This window comes from Pristiophorus japonicus, chromosome 3, assembly GCF_044704955.1.
Source record: "Pristiophorus japonicus isolate sPriJap1 chromosome 3, sPriJap1.hap1, whole genome shotgun sequence".
In the NCBI taxonomy this organism is placed as follows: Eukaryota; Metazoa; Chordata; class Chondrichthyes; family Pristiophoridae; genus Pristiophorus; species Pristiophorus japonicus.
The window spans coordinates 34,001,547-34,023,575 of record NC_091979.1 but is presented as its reverse complement, the minus strand read 5'-3'; the positions used below and the strand labels follow the sequence as shown (position 1 = coordinate 34,023,575).

Genomic DNA, 22,029 nt, shown 5'->3' with positions numbered 1-22,029 from the left:
TCCTGCCAGGGCAGTATGATCAGCTGATGCTGCGGTGGAGGTCCTGGTTGAGCAGGTGAGGGGCAGGAGACTGGTCCTGTACCCCTCAGGTGTCAGACGGGTTCCTAAACAGACACTGCAGAAAGATCTGAACAAATGAATGCCAGAAGCATCATCTCCAGCAGTGCCAGAAATCAGAAACCTCCAATAAACTGCCCCTTAACCATACATAGAAACATAGAAAATCGGTGCAGGAGTAGGCCATTCGGCCCTTCGAGCCTGCACCGCCATTCAATGAGTTCATGGCTGAACATGCAACTTCAGTACCCCATTCCTGCTTTCTCTCCATACCCCTTGATCCCTTTAGCCACCATCCTCTCCCCCCCCACACGCCTCTCCCATTCCCCCCCCCCACACATGGCTCTCCCATCCACTCCCCCACAACATGCCTTTCCCATCCTCTCCCCCCCACACGCCTCTCCCATCCTCTCCCCCCCCCGCCCCACACACGCCTCACCTATCCCCCCCCATACATGGCTCTCCCATCCCCTCCCCCCCAACATGCCTTTCCCATCCCGTCCCCCCCAACACGCCTCTCCCATCCTCTCTCCCCCCACACATGCCTCTCCCATCCCCTCCCCCTACACGATTCTCCCATCCCATCCCCCCACATGCCTCTCCCATCCCCTTTCCCCCCACACGCCCCTCCAACCATCCCCCACGCCTCTCCCATTCCCCTTCCCCCACCACACCATCCCCCCCACTCTCTCCTCCCCTCCCCCCCCACACACCCCTCATTCCTCTCCCCCACCTACCCCTCCCAGGGCTCTCTCTTTCCTCAGCCCCGCTCCCCCTGTTCTCGAGCCAGCCTCCCTCTCCCCCCGCAGCACTCTCTCTCCCTCTGGCCCCTCAGCCCCCCCCCCCCCCCCCCCACTCCCCCTCACTCACCATCGCCCAACCTTCTGTGCTCCAAGGAGATCAATCCCAGCTTCTCCGGTCTCTCAACAAAACTGAAGACCCTCATCCCTGGTATCATTCTGGTAAATCACCTCCACACCGTCTCCAAGACCTGGACATCCTCGCTAGTGTGTAGTGCCCACAATTAGATGTTACACTCTAGCTGAGACCTCACTCATGATTTATTCAGGATTAGCATAGCTTCCTTGCTTTAGCTCATGTTCTAATCGTTAAAAGGTGTTGGGAAGCGTTGCTCCCATTCTTGCTGCGTACGTGTATTGTGTGAAGGGGAAAGGATTTGTGAGCCTGCGCAGGATACCAGGCAATGTTATTTACAAAAATAAAATCTGCATTGATTTTGCCTGAGGCTCTATAACTCATAATAGACAGAGATATGTGTAAATGCCACGGTGAAATAAAACTCAATCCTTTAATTTCCCAAATGTGCGATTTTTTTACTGAAGTAAAATATTTGATTTGTGAGACTTCCTAAAACTCACAAAGATCTAAAAAAAACATAAGCTTACTTGATCAATATGACATCATACAAACATACACTTGATAATAAATCTTTTATAATGAAAATGTAAATTCAATTTATAGTCTGTCAGCGGGTTGTGTTTGGTTCTCCACTATTATTGTTCTCTGAAACTGAATAACCTTTTAAGACCATTTTCAACTTTTCACTCACTTCTTTATTATGTTCCTCGAAGAGAAGAACGTTGTTATGAAACTGCTTCTTGTGACGATGGGGGCAAGTTTTTGTCTTCCCCAAATCGGTGTTGATCTTGCTGAGGGATTATTCGTCGTTATAGAAACCGTGAGATTTTCATTCCATTTGATTTCAATAGAATTAAAATCAGGCGTGTTCCGTGACAGGTGGTAAATCCACTCCGCTCAGCCAAAGAAGAGGCAGAAATTCACCTTGATGCTTTAATAATCTGTTGAAAACATCCAGTGTTGCTCCATTCTTAAACGACAAAATTCCAGCTTAAAAGTAAAATAGCAGCTTATCGAGAGAGACGTGAGAAGTATTAATAGTTATATGAACTGGGCAGCGCAGGAAGGTAAATTTTCCTTCCACCTCCGAGAGTTGGATTAGATTCCAGTCCAAGCTGATAGGATGAAAGCTTCATCTCTCGCCAGCTGAAAGAATCCTGTGTGAAATGAATTTGGAGTAGAGCCAGTTCCTAGCAGATCCAAGCTCAAAAAAATGGACTGGACTTTAAGATAAACCGCTGATGAGGGAAATGTAAATCTCACACTTTTGCAGGAACAGGTACTTTACTGAAGCTTGGCTTACGACCCCACTGCTGGGATAGCGTCTAATCCATACTCGATCTGATCTGAACGTGTATGATATTCACAATGGGCGGGGGAGATAACAGGGAAAAAATATTCTATAGTCTACTCTTAATTCAGTCACTTCATTCAAATGATTGATTAATTTAATTTGTTAACACAAGAAGTTGACTTTGTATTATTAAAAGTAGCTGGTCTTCCAATATCGGGCCATCATTTGTGGCCCCTACAGTTGTGTACAAGGTGCGCACTTGACAGATCTCACGCATCCCCAGGAAAAGGGCCTCTGCGGGCGGAGAGTTGGACTATTTTGCCCAACTCTCCGCCCAGCAAATGCCTGTGAAATTCTTACACTTGGTAAAAGCAGGCCTGCTTTTACCAGCGTAAGAGTTTCAAAAAACATAAAAGTAAGAAAAAATGAAAGACTTGCATTTATATAGCACCTTTCACAACCACCAGACGTATCAAAGCATACAGCCAATGAATTACTTTTTGAAGTGTCTGTTGTAATGTAGGAAATGTGGCAGCCAATTTGCGCACAGCAAGCTCCCAGAAACAGCAATGTGACAATGACCAGATGATCTTTTCTTTGTGGTGTTGATTGAGGGATAAATATTGGCCAGGACACCGGAGATAACTCCCCTGCTCTTCTTCGAAATAGTGCCATGGGATCTTTTACGTCCACCCGAGAGAGCGGACAGGACCTCGGTTTAACGTCTCATTCAAGAGACGACACCTCCGACAGTGCAGCACTCCCTCAGAACTGCACTGCAGTGTCAGCCTAGATTTTTGTGCTCAAGTCCCTGGAGTAGAAACTTGAACCCACAAACTTCTGACTCAAGAGGTGAGGGTGTTACCAATTGAGCCAAAGCTAAAATCAAAGTTTTGAAAACCGTTCCTGTCCAAATAAGTATTTAAGGGCTCAATTTTCGCCACTATTCTGCACCGTTTTTTTGGCGTCTGCTGTTATTTTTTTGAGCAAACTAAAATCTGCAAGTTTCAGCAAAGTTTCTGCACCATTGTAAAGCTACTTACAGCCGATTTTTTGAGGTCACCGGGAGCAGAACCTGCCAGCGGTGTTATTTTTGGCCATTTAGACGAGTTTCGCTAACTACCATTACTCTTTAAACGGCGCGGTGCACCAGTCTGAAAATCCTTACCGGAACTTAAGAAAAATCAGCACGTAGAAGACGCCATTGTTTTAGCGGAGCTGAGTTAAGTTTTGGCGGGACGGAAGAAGACATTAATTTCATACACAACTGCATGATACATGTTTCTTTCTGCAGCGGGATAGGAGTGTCACCGGCTCTGGGGGGGCGGGGGCCATTCAGCCCGGAATAGGAGCGGAACCAGGGCTCTACAATTGCTCATGTCTTGTGTATGTTTCACTTTCCAGCCTCAGCCCTTCAGTGTGTCCCTCGTTACCCTGGCAACCTCAGTTTTTTGGTGTAGACCTTAAGCTCCACCCACAGAGCTTAAGGACAACCTGCGCCGCGACAAATTCAAAATTTATTCTGGCGAAACCTGCAACTTTTTTATTTCGCCGCAGTCGGCCACTAAAAAAATCGGACGTACCTCCACAACTGCACCAACAATCGGCAATGTGGAAAATTGGTCCCTTTGGTCTGGATTTATCGATTCTGGTCATTTTGGGGCGGTAAAGTTTGCGTCCGCGAACAGTTTGCGCCTCAGTTATCAAAATTCATTAGCTGGGCCCTGAGTGTGAGGCGTAGCACTAACGGAGGACTTCCACACCTCTCTTAGGGTGCTAGGCCGGCTGAAAATCCTACGCTAAACAGCCGGCACAGGAGCGCTCTAAGAGAGGGCTGCCGGGGCGGGTTGCGGGAGCTGGGAGCGGGGGGGGGAATGAAAAAAAAACCTGAGAAAAACCCAACAAAAACATTCCCAGTACATAACTCATGCCACCACAACATAAATTGCAAAAAAAGAGCAATAGAAGCAATCACACTTACCTGAAGTCGGCATTACTTACCTCACTGCGACCTCTACAGCTCGGACCACCTGCTTCCACAGGGGGCCCCAGCAGGGGGCACTATTGAGCACTATGGTTCGGACGGCCGTCAAAAATTGAGTCTGTGTGGCAACCAGAGGCATTGCACACTGGCTCGCCAATTCCCGGCGGTAATGCTTTGCGCCCCCTCCAAACTGGCACCGCATGTCCCGGCAGGGTGCTGGAAGCTAGCCACCCACTCGGAAGTGCTTACCGCTGCCATTGCCGCTCCTGCGAGGCGTTAACACGGGGCGACAGAAGATCAAAAATCCAGTCCAACGTGTTTTAGTTATTGTTCTTAGAAAAAGATCTTTTGACATATCAGTTCATTGTTGTAAAGGCCTGAATGGGTAGAAATTACTGCTGATGGTGCTGTTATATAAAGGTTTAATTTATTCATATCAAATTCTCCTTTATGCTATTTCACGGAAGATTACCCCATTTATGTTAGGCGTTAAGTACTCACACAATAACAGAACGAACAATTATTTCTACACTTATATCTTCATGGTATGTTGCTATGCGTTAGCTATTTGAGAATTAATTAATATTGGCTAGACTTAAGGCGAGCTGCCATACTACAAAGTTATGGCCCGTAGCCCTGTAGGTTACAGCACTTCAAGTGCACATCCAAGTACTTTTTAAATGTGATGAGGGTTTCTCCCTCTACTACCCTCTCAGGCACTGAGTTCCAGACCTTTACCACCCTCTGGGTGAAAATAGTTCCCCTCAAATCCCCTCTAAACCTTCTACCAATTACTTTAAACCTATGCCCCCCCGGTTGTTGACCCCTCTGCCAAGGGAAACAGATCCTTCCTATCCACTCTATCTCGGCCCCTCATAATGTTATACACCTCAATTAGGTCTCCCCTTAGCCTCCTCTGTTCCAAAGAAAACAATCCCAGCCTATCCAATCTTTCATCATAGCTAAAATTCTCCAGTCCAGGCAACATCCTCGTAAATCTCCTCTGTACCCTCTCTAGTGCAATCACATCTTTCCTGTAATGTGGTGAACAGAACTGCACGCAGTACTCTAGCTGTAGCCTAACCAGTGTTTTTTACAGTTCAAGTATAACCTCCCTGCTCTTGTAGTCTATGCCTCGGCTAATAAAGGCAAGTATTCCGTATGCCTTCTTAACCACCTTATCTACCTGGCCTGCTACCTTCAGGGATCTGTGGACATATACCCAAAGTTCCTTTGTTCATTTACACTTCTCAGTGTACTACCATTTAATGTGTATTCCCTTTCCTTGTTAGCCCTCCCCAAATTCATTAGCTCACACTTCTCCGGATTGAATTCCATTTGCCACTGTTCTGCCCACCTGACCCATTAGAAATACAGAAAAAAACATAGTTCATTGATATCTTCCTGCAGTCCACAGCTTTCTTCTTCATTATCACCCACATGGACAATTTTTGTATCATCTGCAAACTTCTTAATCATATGTCCTACATTCAAGTCAAAATCATTGATATATACCACAAAAAGCAATGGACCTAGTACTGTTGAAAGCGTTCGCCTATTTTTCTTCTTTTCTAACCGTTACTTTTGAGTTTTACTCTCCTGCGAAAATGTGTTTCGGAAAAGTCAGTTAAAAACATTCTGATTACTGGTATGTTAAAAGACCAATCATAAACTGTTTTGGGGAGAGGTGAGGTAGTGGTGGGGGTGGCGGGGCAGCGGGATACATGAAAACATAAATTCAGTTCAGAGCTCATATACAGGCCTGTCAGCTAGTTTCAAGAAGGAAGGGCAAATTTCACCACAACATTGACAGAAGTGAATGGAAAAGTAGGTTTTGAAGCAGCAATTACCAATGATGTGGTAGGGTAGCAGGAGTTTGAAGAAAGGGGGAGCCCTGGGAGGATAGAGAAATAGAGAAAGACTTGCATTTATATAGCGCCTTTCATGACCTCAGGATATCCCAAAGCATTTTACAGCCAATTAAGTGCTTTTTGAAGTGTAGTGTAGGAAACGCGGCAGCCAGTATGCGCACAGTAAGCTCCCACAAATAACAATATGATAGGGTGGACGAATTAACTGCGCAGTTAATGGATATGATGTAATTGGCATCACAGAGACATGGCTCCAGGGTGACCAAGGCTGGGAACTCAACATCCAGAGGTATTCAACATTTAGGAAGGATAGACAGAGAGGAAAAGGAGGCAGGGTGGCGTTGCTGGTTAAAGAGGAAATTAATGCAATAGTAAGGAAAGACATTGGCTTGGATGATGTGGGATCGGTATGGGTGGAGCTGCGGAATACCAAAGGGCAGAAAACACTAGTGGAAGTTGTGTACAGGCCACCAAACAGTAGTAGTGAGGTTGGGGACAGCATCAAACAAGAAATAAGGGATGTGTGCAATAAAGGTACAGCAGTTATCATGGGTGACTTTAATCTACACATTGACTGGGCTAACCAAACTGGTAGCAATGCGGTGGAGGAGGATTTCCTGGAGTGTATTACAGATAGTTTTCTTGACCAATATGTCGAGGAACCAACTAGAGAGCTCGACATCCTAGACTGGGTGATATGTAATGAGAAGGGACTAATTAGTAATCTTGTTGTGCGAGGCCCCTTGGGGAAGAGTGACCATAATATGGTAGAATTCTTTATTAAGATGGAGAGTGACACAGTTAATTCAGAAACTAGGGTCCCAAACTTAAGGAAGTCTAACTTCGATGGCATGAGGCACGAATTGGCTAGAATACACTGGCAAATGATACTTAAAGGGTTCACGGTGAATAGGCAATGGCAAACATTTATAGATCACATGGATGAACTTCAACAGTTGCACATTACCTGTCTGGAGTAAAAATAAAACCGGGAAGATGGCTCAACCGTGGCTAACAAAGGAAATTAAGGATAGTGTTAGATTCAAGTAAGAGGCATATAAATTGGCCAGAAAAAGCAGCAAACTTGAGGACTGGGAGAAATTTAGAATTCAGCAGAGGAGGACTAAGGGTTTAATTAGGAGGGGGAAAATAGAGTAAGAGGAAGCTTGCAGGAACATAAAAACTGACTGCAAAAGCTTCTATAGATATGTGAAGAGAAAAAGATTAGTGAAGACAAACGTAGGTCCCTTGCAGTCGGACTCAGGTGAATTAATAAAGGGGGACAAAGAAATGGCAGACCAATTGAACAAATACGTTGGTTCTGCCTTCACGAAGGAAGACACAAATGACCTTCCAGATGTACTAGGGGACAGTAGTAGTGAGGTTGGGGACAGCATCAAACAAGAAATAAGGGATGTGTGCAATAAAGGTACAGCAGTTATCATGCTAGTGAGAAGGAGGAACTGAAGGATATCCTTATTAGGCAGGAAATTGTGTTGGGGAAATTGATGGGGTTGAAGGCTGATAAATCCCCAGGGCCTGATTGTCTGCATCCCAGATTATTTAAGTAGGTGGCCCTAGAAATAGTGGATGCATTGGTGATCATTTCCAACAGTCTATCGACTCTGGATCAGTTCCTATGGACTGGAGGGTAGCAAATGTAACACCACTTTTTAAAAAAGGAGGGAGAGAGAAACGGGTAATTATAGACCGGTTAATCTGACATCAGTAGTGGGGAAAATGTTGGAATCAATTATTAAGGATGAAATAGCTGCGCATTTGGAAAGCAGTGACAAGATCAGTCCAAGTCAGCATGGATTTGTGAAAGGGAAATCATGCTTGACAAATCTTCTGGAATTTTTTGATGATGTAACTAGTAGAGTGGACAAGGGAGAACCAGTGGATGTGGTGTATTTGGACTTTCAAAAGGCTTTTTACAAGGTCCCACATAAGAGATTGGTGTGCAAAATAAAAACACATGGTATTGGGGGTAATGTGCTGGCATGGATAGAGACTTGGTTGGCAGACAGGAAGCAGAGTCGGGATAAATGGGTCCTTTTCGGAATGGGAGGCAGTGACGAGTGGAGTGTCGCAGGGCTCAGTGCTGGGACCCCAGCTCTTTACATTATACATTAATGATTTGGATGAAGGAATTGAGTGTAATATCTCCAAGTTTGCAGATGGCACTAAACTGGGTGGTGGTGTGAGCTGTGAGGAGGATGCTAAGTGGCTGCAGGGTGATTTGGACAGGTTAGGTGAGTGGGCAAATGCATGGCAGATGCAGTATAATGTGGATAAATGTGAGATTATCCACTTTGGTGGCAAAAACACAAAGGCAGAATATGATCTGAATGGTGGCAGATTAGGTAAAAAGGGTAGATTAGGAAAAAGCAACGAGACCTGGGGGTCATGGTTCATCAGTCACTGAAAGTGGGCATGCAGCTACAGCAGGCAGTGAAGAAGGCAAATGGTATGTTGGCCTTCATGGCTAGGGGATTTGAATACAGGAGCAGGGAGGTCTTACTGCCATTGTACAGGGCCTTAGTGAGGCCTCACCTGGAATATTGTGTTCAGTTTTGGTCGTCTAATCTGAGGAAGGACGTTCTTGCTGTTGAGGGAGTGCAGCGAAGGTTCACCAGATTGATTCCAGGGATGGCTGGACTGACATATGAGGAGAGACTGAATCAACTGGGCCTTTATACACTGGAGTTTAGAAGGATGAGATGTGATCTCATGGAAAAGTATAAGATTCTGACGGGACGGGACAGGTTCGATGCGGGAAGAATGTTCCCGATGTTGAGGAAGTCCAGAACCAGGGAACACAGTCTTAGGATAAGGGGTAGGCCATTTAGGACTGAGATGAGGAGGAACTTCTTCACTCAGAGTGTTGTTAACCTGTGTAACTCCCTGCTGCAGAGAGTCGTTGATGCCAGTTCATTGGATATATTCAAGAGGGAATTAGATATGGTCCTTACGGCTAAAGGGATCAAAGGGTATGGAGAGAAAGCGGGAAAGGGGTACTGTGGTGAATGATCAGCCATGATCATATTGAATGGTGGTGCAGGCCCGAAGGGCTGAATAGCCTACTCCAGCACCTATTTTCTATGTTTCTATGTTTCTAAATGACCAGATAATCTCATGTCGTTGATTGAGGGATAAATAATGGCCAGGACACTAGGGATAACTCCCCTGCTCTTCTTCAAAATTGTGTCACGGGACCTCTTATGCCCACCTTAGGAAGCAGACAGGGCCTCGGTTCAACGCCTCATCAGAAAGATGGCACCTCCGACAGTGCAGCATTCCCTCAGTACTGCACTGGATTGTCAGCTGAAATTTTTGGTGTTCAATTCTCTGGAGTGGGACAAGGGGGCACTCTTTGCAGAGCTAACTACGGATCTAATGATCCACCACCACAGATGCAGCTCAGTGAACAGCAAGGGTCTGTGACTGAGGTCTGTCACATGGTCTACAAGGACCGGTGAAGATGATCAACAACAACAACAACTTGTATTTATATAGCGCCTTTACTGTAGCGAAACATTCCAAGGCGTTTCACAGGAGTATCATGAGAAAACACAATTTTGCACCGAGCCGCATAAGCATAAATTAGGGCAGGTGACCAAATGCTTGGTCAAAGAAGTAGGTTTTAAGCAGTGTCTTGAAGGAGGAAAGAGAGGTAGAGAGGTGGGAGAGGTTTAGGCAGGGAGTTCCAGAGCTTCGGGCCTAGACAACAGAAGGCACGACCACCATTGGTTGAGCGATTATAATCAGGGATGCTCAAGAGGGTGCAATTAGAGGAGACCAGACATCTCGGGGAGTTGTGGGGATGGAGGAGATTACAGAGCGAGGGAGGTCAGCACTGACCTCAACGTTTATGCCACTGGCTCCATCCAAACATCCATACAGGATAGCGTCGGGAGCAGCGTCGAGGAGGTCCATTGGTGAGGACTATAAAAGGCACGGCAGGGAGTCCGGGGCCCAGTGTCGGCGGCAGTCGAGAGCAGTGTCGAGGAGGTCCGTTGGTGAGGCCTATAAAAGGCGTACTTGTGCAGCTACAGGGAGAATGCAAAAAAGAAGAAGAAAGAAACAGAAAGGTGACGTCACAGCCAAGGGGGTAAGTGATTGGCTGGAGATTGGTGATTAGTTTTTCTTTTTTCTCTCCGATAACAGTGAGTAAACTTTAGCATTGTTGTTGCTTATCGAAGGGTTAAGTCATGGCAGGACAGCTCGGTCACGTGTTATGCTCCTCCTGTACCATGTGGGAACTCAGGGACGACACCAGTGTTCCTGACGACTACGTGCGCGGGAAGTGTATCCGCCTCCAGCTCCTGACGGACCACGTTGCGGAGTTGGAGCTGAGGGTGGATTCACTCTGGAGCATCCACGATGCTGAGAATGACGTGAGTAGCACGCGTAGCGAGTTGGTCGTACCGCAGGGAAAGGGTCCACAGCCAGATAGGGAATGGAAGACCAGCAGGAAGAGCAGTGCAAGGAAGGTAGTGCAGGAGTCCCCTGTGGCCATCCCCCTGCAAAACAGATACACTGTTGGGGGGGATGACTCATCAGGGGAGGGCAGCAGCAGCCAAGTTCATGGCACCGTGGCGGGCTCTGTTGCACAGGAGGGCAGGAAAAAGAGTGGGAGAGGTATAGTGATAGGGGATTCAATTGTAAGGGGAATAGATAGGCATTTCTGCGGCCGCAACCGAGACTCCAGGATGGTATGTTGCCTCCCTGGTGCAAGGGTCAAGGATGTCTCAGAACGGGTGCAGGACATTCTAAAAAGGGAGGGAGAACAGCCAGTTGTCGTGGTGCACATTGGTACCAATGACATAGGTAAAAAAAGGGATGAGGTCCTACGAAACGAATTTAAGGAGCTAGGAGCTAAATTAAAAAGTAGCACCTCAAAAGTAGTAATCTCGTGCTAGTCAGAGTAGGAATCGCAGGATAGCGCAGATGAATACGTGGCTTGAGCAGTGGTGCAGCAGGGAGGGATTCAAATTCCTGGGGCATTGGAACCGGTTCTGGGGGAGGTGGGACCAGTACAAACCGGACGGTCTGCACCTGGACAGGACCGGAACCAATGTCCTGGGGGGAGTGTTTGCTAGTGCTGTTGGGGAGGAGTTAAACTAATATGGCAGGGGGATGGGAACCAATGCAGGAGACAGAGGGAAACAAAAAGGAGACAAAAGCAAAAGACAGAAAGGAGATGAGTAAAAGTGGAGGGCAGAGAAAGCCAAGATAAAGAACAAAAAGGGCCACTGTACAGCAAAATTCTAAAAGGACAAAGGGTGTTAAAAAAACAAGCCTGAAGGCTTTGTGTCTTAATGCAAGGAGTATCCGTAATAAGGTGGATGAATTAACTGTGCAAATAGATGTTAACAAATATGATGTGATTCAGATTACAGAGACGTGGCTCCAGGATGATCAGGGCTGGGAACTCAACATCCAGGGGTATTCAACATTCAGGAAGGATAGGATAAAAGGAAAAGGAGGTGGGGTCGCATTGCTGGTTAAGGAGGAGATTAATGCAATAGTTAGGAAGAACATTAGCTTGGTTGATGTGGAATCTATATGGGTAGAGCTGCAGAACACCAAAGGGCAAAAAACATTAGTGGGAGTTGTGTACAGACCTCCAAACAGTAGTAGTGATGTTCAGGAGGGCATCAAACAGGAAATTAGGGGTGCATGCAATAAAGGTGCAGCAGTTTTAATGGGTGACTTTAATATGCACATAGATTGGGCTAACCAAACTGGAAGCAATACGGTGGAGGAGGATTTCCTGGAGTGCATGAGGGATGGTTTTCTAGACCAATATGTCGAGGAACCAATGAGGGGGGAGGCCATCTTAGACTGGGTATTGTGTAATGAGAGAGGATTAATTAGCAATCTCGTTGTGCGAGGCCCCTTGGGGAAGAGTGACCATAATATGGTGGAATTCTGCATTAAGATGGAGAATGAAACAGTTAATTCAGAGACCATGGTCCAGAACTTAAAGAAGGCTAACTTTGAAGGTATGAGGCGTGAATTGGCTAGGATAGATTGGCAAATGATACTTAAGGGGTTGACTGTGGATGGGCAATGGCAGACATTTAGAGACCGCATGGATGAACTACAACAATTGTACATTCCTGTCTGGCGTAAAAATAAAAAAGGGAAGGTGGCTCAACCGTGGCTATCAAGGGAAATCAGGGATAGTATTAAAGCCAAGGAAGTGGCGTACAAATTGGCCAAAAATAGCAGCGAACCTGGGGACTGGGAGAAATTTAGAACTCAGCAGAGGAGGACAAAGGGTTTGATTAGGGCAGGGAAAATGAAGTACGAGAAGAAGCTTGCAGGGAACATTAAGACGGATTGCAAAAGTTTCTACAGAACAAAGAGTTACATGTACCTTTATATGTTTTACAACAGTTAAAAAACAGCTTACTGCAGTTACACAGCTCATCACGGCTGGACACAAGCCAATCATAACGATTATAGATTACATATAGGTTTTTTAATCCAATAGAATTCTCCTAGTAACCAGGGAACCATTGTCAATTTGGGTTGATCGATGACTTTATATGTTCTCTCCCTAGTTCTTTCATCTGGGAGAAATAATTGGTTTGTAGCCTTGTTTACAGCAAATGGTTTCCCTCTTATCTTTCTTCCTGGGGAATTAATTGGTTTATGGCCTTGTTCACAGGAGATGGCTTCCTTCTTATCTCTGCCTTCCCAGGCATTCCTACAGTGGGCCTCACAGGGTTATTGCTCGGTCAGTGAACGTTCAACAGTTCACAGTTTGACTACCTGATTTCCCATAATGCCTGGGCAGCCATTTTATGTGTGTGTCCATTTAAGCTTATGTGAGTTCTAAATATCCAGCAGGTGCCTAATGCCTAAGTCTATATATATCTTTCGACTCTCTACAACAATTCCCCCTTTCGGTAAAGGGACTAGCCCTAGTCCCCTTTTAACCGAAATACTGCCTTTATCTGATATCTGTGCACGGCCCGGTATTCCTTGCCTCAACGTGCTGGCCAGTCACGCGGTTTCAGGAGTTCCGGTTGCTCAAATCAAATTAACAAAGGCTAGCTCCTCCCGTCCCCTTATCAAACAGACTTGTTTAATATCCAGGGAACGGTGATTGGTCCGTTTCTGCCGTTTGTGGCGCCTGCATACCTGGCAGGCCATCACGCCCCATGTTATTGCTAAGATTAATTGTATTCCGACCAGTGTGTGTGAAATAATTCGAATCCATGGGTGGATGTTCACATTTATTCCCCAGTCCCAGACCTTTCTCCACCAACTCTGACTTTGTAAGTCTACCTCGGTATCTTCTTTGATTTTAGTTTGTAGCTGGTGATAGAGTTTTACAGATTGACCCACTCTGAGCCTCAACTCCCGTAATACTTCGGTTAGATGTGGGATAGGGACCTGCTCTGGCTCGTCATAATCCTGCAAATGATCATGGAGCTGATCAGTTACTTCAATAACTTCGGACTTCCGGCGCCTAACCTGGGTGATATGCGCTTGCCCGATCGCGACAGGTCGTAGTGGTGTAAAGCAAAAGTTTGGCTGCGGTATAGGGCACTGCAGGTCATTATACTGGTATGAACGCTCAGTAGTAGAGACGCAGTATCTTCTCCTCCCTCCGTAGCCTGCCCTCGCGAAGTGCATGTGTGCGGGCACTATTTCTAGTACACACCCATTGGTTCGGTTAAACCCGCACTCGTCTAGTTCGCCTCGGCCCACCGGGTGAGGGCATACTGTGATTTCCCCCCTTTGCTTGCAATCTGCTAGGGAAATCCCGGTAAGTATGTTGTTTCGACGAACGGCAGAGGTGGTGGTCAGGTAGTAGCGTATGGAGACATTTTCCCGTATTACTCCGATATTCTCTAGTTGGTATAAGGGGAACGGCCCTGAGTCCGGCGTTGCTATGGGGATCAACAGGACTATCCCTATCCCGGTAGTCCTACCCATCTGGCAATCTGGAATTGCGGGGTATACTCGGGTCAGTCCCTTCAGAGTACAATTATCCAGTGTCCCCCTTTGGTTCGCCAACTGAGCTAAATGTGAACTGTCTATCCAATCGGGTACCTCCCCGCGTTGGATCTGGTTGAGGTTGTGGCGGATCTGTCCCACCATCCACAGACCATAAGCATGACAGAGTTGCCCCTGTCTTTGCTTTATTGTATCTTCTTGTTCTCTATCAATGAGGTGATTGATGGTTTTAGCGTGAGCTTCCAGGACTGAGATGCCATCCAACTGGATTTCGGCCCCCTCCTTTCCTAGGTTGGCCTGGTCTTCCTGGTTTTGCTCCACCCTCTCCAATAACCCCTTCATCACCCCTTTAAGCTGTTCTACCCTCTCATTTAGCCCTTGTATGTCTATCGAGTTCACTACGGAGGTTCCTGTATTGAAAACGGTAGCAACATCATTTACTATTTCCCTCTTCACCCTGGGTGCTAACCCCTGTCCCCGGAACTTACTGGCACCCATGGCATCGGCAGCCTGCTGCATTACGACTTTACTTAATACATTGTACATCTTCCTTGACTGTTCGGTAGAATATTCCGGCATCTGGATGCCTGAAATATTGATCAGAACAGGCACAATTTCATGTTTAACATTATCATACAATAATTCCCCTTCGTTGTACATTGCAATCCCATTTTCTGGTCCCTTAGTAGTTATGGGACAAGGCAGTTCTTCGGGCAATGTAGTGATTCTTATGGGGCGCGGTGTCGGAGGGGGTGAGAAACATACATACAATTATATTGCAGCCGCCCCCGCCTCCTCGTAATACCCACACAGCCCCATTCCCTTCTTGCGGATGACTGATTGCTGGGATTGTCCCGGAGGCGCGCAAATTATGCCGAAAGTACATTCATCAGGCCCTTTGACATCCCTCCGTTTAATGCATCTGCTCCTTATACCCGTGGAGCACTGTACACATACTCTTATTCTTATTAGGATTCTTATTAGGATTCACTTGTAACCATGCATTAAAATAAGTCCTGTCCTTGCTCCAGTCCTTGGTTGCTGGGATGCACATTCCGTCCGTTAAATTAAACAAGACTCCATAGTTCATATAGTTGTTTATTTCCAGCGTGCTCTGCTGTCCGTCGGTGTTGCCCAGGGTACGTGCATGTCGCAGGGCTATCCATATTACGAGTAGCGCCTTTCGTATTCCCATTCCGGTAAGTATTATCTGTAATTTTAAACAGACGGCCTGGTCGTCACCAGGGGTTAAGTTTTTTTGCTCTACGAGTGTCCCTGTCACCCTGCAAAATCAGAAGGACAAGGTTATAATCGAACCATTTCGAGCTGAATCTGTAGGGCGTGCGCCCGTGTCTTTACCCACTTAAATATTACCCAAACTCCTATTATGACCAAGGCCAAAGCTATTCCTCCAAACATCGCTGTCTGCTTTACCGTTAGGTTGGGTTTGTGGACTACACCTACCCACCGTGGGGTACATTGGCTCTATTGCCAGAGGTGATGGTGCTATGGCTGCGCACTGCACTATCCGTCTAGTCCCGTTATCTCTTCCAGCCTGTTTATCTTAGCTTTTAACTCTTCAATTTGTTTTATTGAATATCTATTTCTTTATTGTATCAGGCAAGTATTATTACATAAGCTAGTTCTGTTTTTATTTTTGTTTCCTCTGTTAGGTGAGTCCTTTTTTTCCCTATTAAGAAATCCAAATTAATAATGTTCAGTATAAAACGGCTGTCAATGGAAAGGGTTAACTCCTTTCCAGGTTTGTAAGAAGACCTGATGTCATTACGTGACTTCACGTAATCATCTGAAAAAAAAGTCTTTGTGCCTTCAAAACTGGCTTCGAAATTAGGAATCCGTTAAACAGCATAAATCATTAGAGTAAACTCCAATGTTTTCTTAACTTCTAATTCAAGTACTTGCCAAAGAATTTTTTTTTTTAAATTGTTTTAAAACAAGACCACACATACAATAGCAATTTTGTTTACTGAAATTCAATTCTGTTTTTTTTTTATTTCTCTCTTTCTCCTCGTTATCTTCAAAACCCTCCTGCTTGTTTAGACTGTTCGGGACATTTTGGAAATCTTTTCAAACTGCATTGAAACTTTTTCATAATTGAAAATTCGAATCCATGTAGAGTGTTTTTTACTTATTCCAATTTTTTTTTTTTTTCCTCTTCTAATTAAACCAATATCTTTTTCACAGCAAACATCAACTAGTATTTAGTAAGTTATGTCTTTTTCCATTTAGTCCGTTACATCTTTTTTTTTTTTTTCTTTCTTCAAATTAGGTTTTGTATTTTACACGGAGGGTTCGTAACTCCATAAAGTTGTTAATTTGTTTACTTTCAAAGTGGCGTCTTTATCTTTTTCTTTTTCTCCATAACTGGAATGAAGTCCATCTTTGAGAGTTTGAGTGCTGCCTTTCGTTATCTCAAAATGCTCCAGTTTCAAAGCCGTTACTAAAGCTTGCTGTTTTTTAACATTTTCCAAAAGTTCCTTTTACACCTTCGCAGATAGCTCGCCACTTGCCCAGGAGTTTGACCTGATCAGATTTAATTTAATCTTTTTTTTTTTTAATCCACCTCAGTATTTCCTGTGCCTTCTCTGAATATCTCAAAATCCCAATTCAAACTTTGTAATTTCAATCTTTATTTGAAACTTTTTTTTTTAGAAGCTCTTTTTTTTTAAAGCATTCTTTATCTCATTCCGAGACTAAATTTATGTCTTTCAACCCAATCAATCATTGCATGTTTTCTTTCGGCAAGTAAGTGAGCATGTCAAATAAATATTTTGCTCAACAAACCTATTCTTTATTTGTTTATTCTCCTAGCTCCGTAACTTATCATCCGAATAAATCCACACCTGCGTTTCTAACTTAAATGTCTTAAAACTTCCCACATACAGGACAACATTACAAAGGGTTTAAAAAAAAAGACTTTCACTCTGTTTCTAAAATAAACAGACACTTGCATTCCTCTTCCAACCAGGCTTTCGGAACATGAAAACATAAAACAAAAATTCATTCTGCAGTCAAAAATCACACAGACACTTCTCACTCAACGATCAGACATTTACAACAGTCTCTCTTCTTGTTTTGGCCGGCTCTATTTTTGGATCCATGACCTTTCAGGGAATTCGTAGTTTTATCTAAATAATTCCTCACATAACTAATTCCTGAGGATTCCACCCTGCTTTAATCATTTTTTCAATTAGCTTCTTTTGTTTTTCCGCCAGGTGGCGGGTAAGCGACCCTTCTGGTCCCCACTCGAGTTTACTTGTTTTCATGGCCATTCCTGGGTAGGACTGGTATCGTTAGGAATCTACTCTCAGCGGTCCGCTTTCTTTCTAGCGCGACTTGTAGTAAACTGTCTCTTGGCTACTGTCAGGTCACAAGTTCTGCTGTTGCACAAACTTATACAATTCTTAAAAACGCGTTTAAGCAATTCCCGCAGTGCTCTACGTATCCTTAACGACTACCTACCACCGCTCAGCCCGTTGGTCCGACCCTGTTCACAGGTTTGGATTCCGTTAGCCGCTGTACACCGCTTGGTTCTATCCCGGGGTATTTCAAATTACACTACTGGGTCCGGAAGATGTCTCTCGGTATCACGATCCCACGGTCTAAGTGTGTTCCCTACGCCTACTTGGTTCCTGGCCGTCACGTGGGACAAAAGTCCTCTTAATTCAGGCTCAGGCTAGGCGTTTGAGATATTAGACCGTCTCCTCATGTCGATCAACCAGCTTCCACCTTCCGCACCCTTTATACTTAAAAATTGTTTTTTATACTCACCCGGGTTTTTTTCCAAGGGCGTCCAGCGACTCCGGGAAATCCCGTCGACTACGCCATTGTTAGCGTTAGTGTTTTCTCTGAAGAATCACTCAACACTCAGGGTCGGTTCCAATGCTGAAGCAGCTTTATTACGCTCAGCGGGAAGGAAAAACTCAGGACCGTATCCAGGTTTCTCTTCACAGAACAAAGAGTTACATGTACCTTTATATGTTTTACAACAGTTAAAAAACAGCTTACTGCAGTTACACAGCTCATCACGGCTGGACACAAGCCAATCATAACGATTATAGATTACATATAGGTTTTTTAATCCAATAGAATTCTCCTAGTAACCAGGGAACCATTGTCAATTTGGGTTGATCGATGACTTTATATGTTCTCTCCCTAGTTCTTTCATCTGGGAGAAATAATTGGTTTGTAGCCTTGTTTACAGCAAATGGTTTCCCTCTTATCTTTCTTCCTGGGGAATTAATTGGTTTATGGCCTTGTTCACAGGAGATGGCTTCCTTCTTATCTCTGCCTTCCCAGGCATTCCTACAGTGGGCCTCACAGGGTTATTGCTCGGTCAGTGAACGTTCAACAGTTCACAGTTTGACTACCTGATTTCCCATAATGCCTGGGCAGCCATTTTATGTGTGTGTCCATTTAAGCTTATGTGAGTTCTAAATATCCAGCAGGTGCCTAATGCCTAAGTCTATATATATCTTTCGACTCTCTACAACAATATGTAAAGAGAAAAAGGTTAGTAAAGACAAACGTAGGTCCCCTGCAGTCAGAATCAGGGGAAGTCATAACGGGGAACAAAGAAATAGTGGACCAATTGAACAAGTACTTTGGTTCGATATTCACTAAGGAGGACACTAACAACCTTCCGGATATAAATGGGGTCAGAGGGTCTGGTAAGGAGGAGGAACTGAAGGAAATCCTTATTAGTCGGGAAATTGTGTTGGGGAAATTGATGGGATTGAAGGCTGATAAATCCCCAGGGCCTGATGGACTTAAGGAGGTGGCCTTGGAAATAGCGGATGCATTGACAGTCATTTTCCAACATTCCATTGACTCTGGATCAGTTCCTATCGCGTGGAGGGTGCCAATTTAACCCCACTTTTTAAAAAAGGAGGGAGAGAGAAAACAGGGAATTATAGACCGGTCAGCCTGACATGGGTAAAATGATGGAATCAATTATTAAGGATGTCATAGCAGCGCATTTGGAAAGCGGTGACATGATAGGTCCAAGTCAGCATGGATTTATGAAAGGGAAATCACGCTTGACAAATCTTCTGGAATTTTTTGAGGATGTTTCCAGTGGAGTGGACAAGGGAGAACCAGTTGATGTGGTATATTTGGACTTTCAGAAGGCTTTCGACAAGGTCCCACACAAGAGAGTAATGTGCAAAGTTAAAGCACATGGGATTGGGGTAATATGCTGACATGGATTAAGACAGGAAGCAAAGAGTAGGAGTAAATGGGGATTTTTCAGAATGGCAGGCAGTGACGAGTGGGGTACCGCAAGGTTCTGTGCTGGGGCCCCAGCTGTTTACACTGTACATTAATGATTTAGACGAGGCGATTAAATGTAGTATCTCCAAATTTGCGGATGACACTAAATTGGGTGGCAGTGTGAGCTGCGAGGAGGATGCTATGAGGCTGCAGAGCGACTTGGATAGGTTAGATGAGTGGGCAAATGCATGGCAGATGAAATATAATGTGGATAAATGTGAGGTTATCCACTTTGGTGGTAAAAACAGAGAGACAGACTATTATCTGAATCTTGACAGATTAGGAAAAGGGGAGGTGCAACGAGACCTGGGTGTCATGGTACATCAGTCATTGAAGGTTGGCATGCAGGTACAGCAGGCGGTTATGAAAGCAAATGGCATGTTGGCCTTCATAGCGAGGGGATTTGAGTACAGGGGCAGGGAGGTGTTGCTACAGTTGTACAGGGCCTTGGTGAGGCCATACCTGGAGTATTGTGTACAATTTTGGTCTCCTAACCTGAGGAAGGACATTCTTGCTATTGAGGAAGTGCAGCGAAGGTTCACCAGAATGATTCCCGGGATGGCGGGACTGACCTATCAAGAAAGACTGGATAAACTGGGCTTGTATTCACTGGAGTTCAGAAGAATGAGAGGGGACCTCATAGAAACGTTTAAAATTCTGATGGGTTTAGACAGGTTAGATGCAGGAAGAATGTTCACAATGTTGGGGAAGTCCAGAACCAGGGGACACAGTCTAAAGATAAGGGGTAAGCCATTTAGGACTGAGATGAGGAGGAACTTCTTCACCCAGAGAGTGGTGAACCTGTGGAATTCTCTACCACAGAAAGATGTTGAGGCCAATTCACTAAATATATTCAAAAAGGAGTTAGATGAAGTCCTTACTACTAGGGGGATCAAGGGGTATGGCGAGAAAGCAGGAATGGGGTACTGAAGTTGCATGTTCAGCCATGAACTCATTGAATGGCGGTGCAGGCTAGAAGGGCCGAATGGCCTACTCCTGCACCTATTTTCTATGTCTCTATGTAATAGTCAGTCACTGTATATTAAAAAGGTAACAAACTCTAATTCAGCACACACCCGCTACATACACGTCAAGAGCTACTACAGCCACAGACATAACTACAACACTTCCAATTTTCTCATTATCTAAGTGCAGGAAGTTGGAGTTGAGGTAGAAGTTCAGCCATGTTCTTATTGAATGGTGGAGGAGGCTCGAAGGGCTGAATGAACTACCCTTGCTCCTATTTCTTATGTTCTTCTTTGTAGGGCTGCCTGATTGTATGCATGTAACCACTTTCACACGTTCCAAAAATGTTGCAACAAACCAAAACAGGAATGGATATTGCCCATCAATATGCAAATGGTCTGTATCCATCACCAAAAGTTGATACGCTTCCCAGGAACACACAATATGGTTTCATTCCGACAAGTGGATGAGTGCAGCTCCAACAACACTCTCAAGAAGCTCAACACCATCCAGGACAAAACACTTGATCAACATCCCATTCACCACCTTCAACATTCACTCCCTCCACCTCCGGTGCACCGTGGCTGCAGTGTGTACCATCTACAAGATGCACTGCAGCAACTCGCCAAGGCTTCTTCAGCAGCACCTCGCAGACCCGCGACCTCTACCACCTAGAAGGTCAGGGGCAGCAGGCGCATGGGAGCACCATCACCTGCAAGTTCCCCTCCAAGTCACATACCATCTGACTTGGAAATGTATCGCCATTCCTTCATTGTCGTTGGGTCAAAGTCCTGGAACTCTCTCCCTAACAATATTGTGGGAGGACCTTCACAAGGACTGCAGCGGTTCAAGAAGGTGGCTCAACACTATCTTTTCAAGGGCAATTAGGGATGGGCAATAAATGCTGGTGTTGCCAGTGAATCCCACATCCGACGAATCAATCAATAAATAAAACATCAGAAATAACACAGCTCCTTGACGGAGAGGAAAAATTGGCATCTGGGTCATAGAAACATAGAAGCATAGAAACATAGAAAATAGGTGCAGGAGTATGCCATTCGGCCCATTCGGTCCTGAAAGACATGAACTTCATGGTCCAACCCTGGCTGATGATATCTGTGCACATATGCCAACAGAGCCCAAATACAAAGATACACATATGCAAACCAGATCACCTTCATTGAGCAACCAGTTGAGTTGGTTAAGTCATGCTTCAGATACATGGATGATGGTAAATCTGGGGCTGTGGGTGGAAGTGGTTATCCGGGACCTGGAGTGAGGTTGTAGCAGGCTCCAAAACTGGGCCTGGGGTGCAGACCTCGGCCTGAAATTGAAAAATGAACAGAGCACAGCAGGTGCTGAGATCCAATCGGAAGGAATGCAATGAGGATTAATAACTAAAGCTGGAATGGGGAGAAGCGTAAAGGCTAAACCTCGAAGGGAGACATTTGTGTTGCAGACCAGTTTGTTTCGGGGTGGGTGGGTGCAATGAAGGACATAAGCATAGGTACTGTTAAGCTACACCTCAGATTTTTAGTACTACTTTTCCCAAGCTCAAAGATCGGCTGAACTACATTGTTGCTAGATGTAAACAAGGTGAATAATTTGGATTCATTTCAATATAAACTTGGGTTATGTGTAGCTGCTATGAGAATGCTATAGATATGCAACCTTACTTGTGTTGTGCATCCCCAGTGCATTATATT

At 45.1% G+C, this 22,029-nt stretch overlaps 1 protein-coding gene across 1 annotated transcript in view; it reads left to right on the top strand.

The window, feature by feature from the left end:
• Positions 1-22,029, top strand: part of LOC139253730 (contactin-associated protein-like 5) — a 1,639,232-nt gene that overhangs the window by 1,535,638 nt on the left and 81,565 nt on the right. The gene's annotated exons all lie outside the window — the stretch shown is intronic.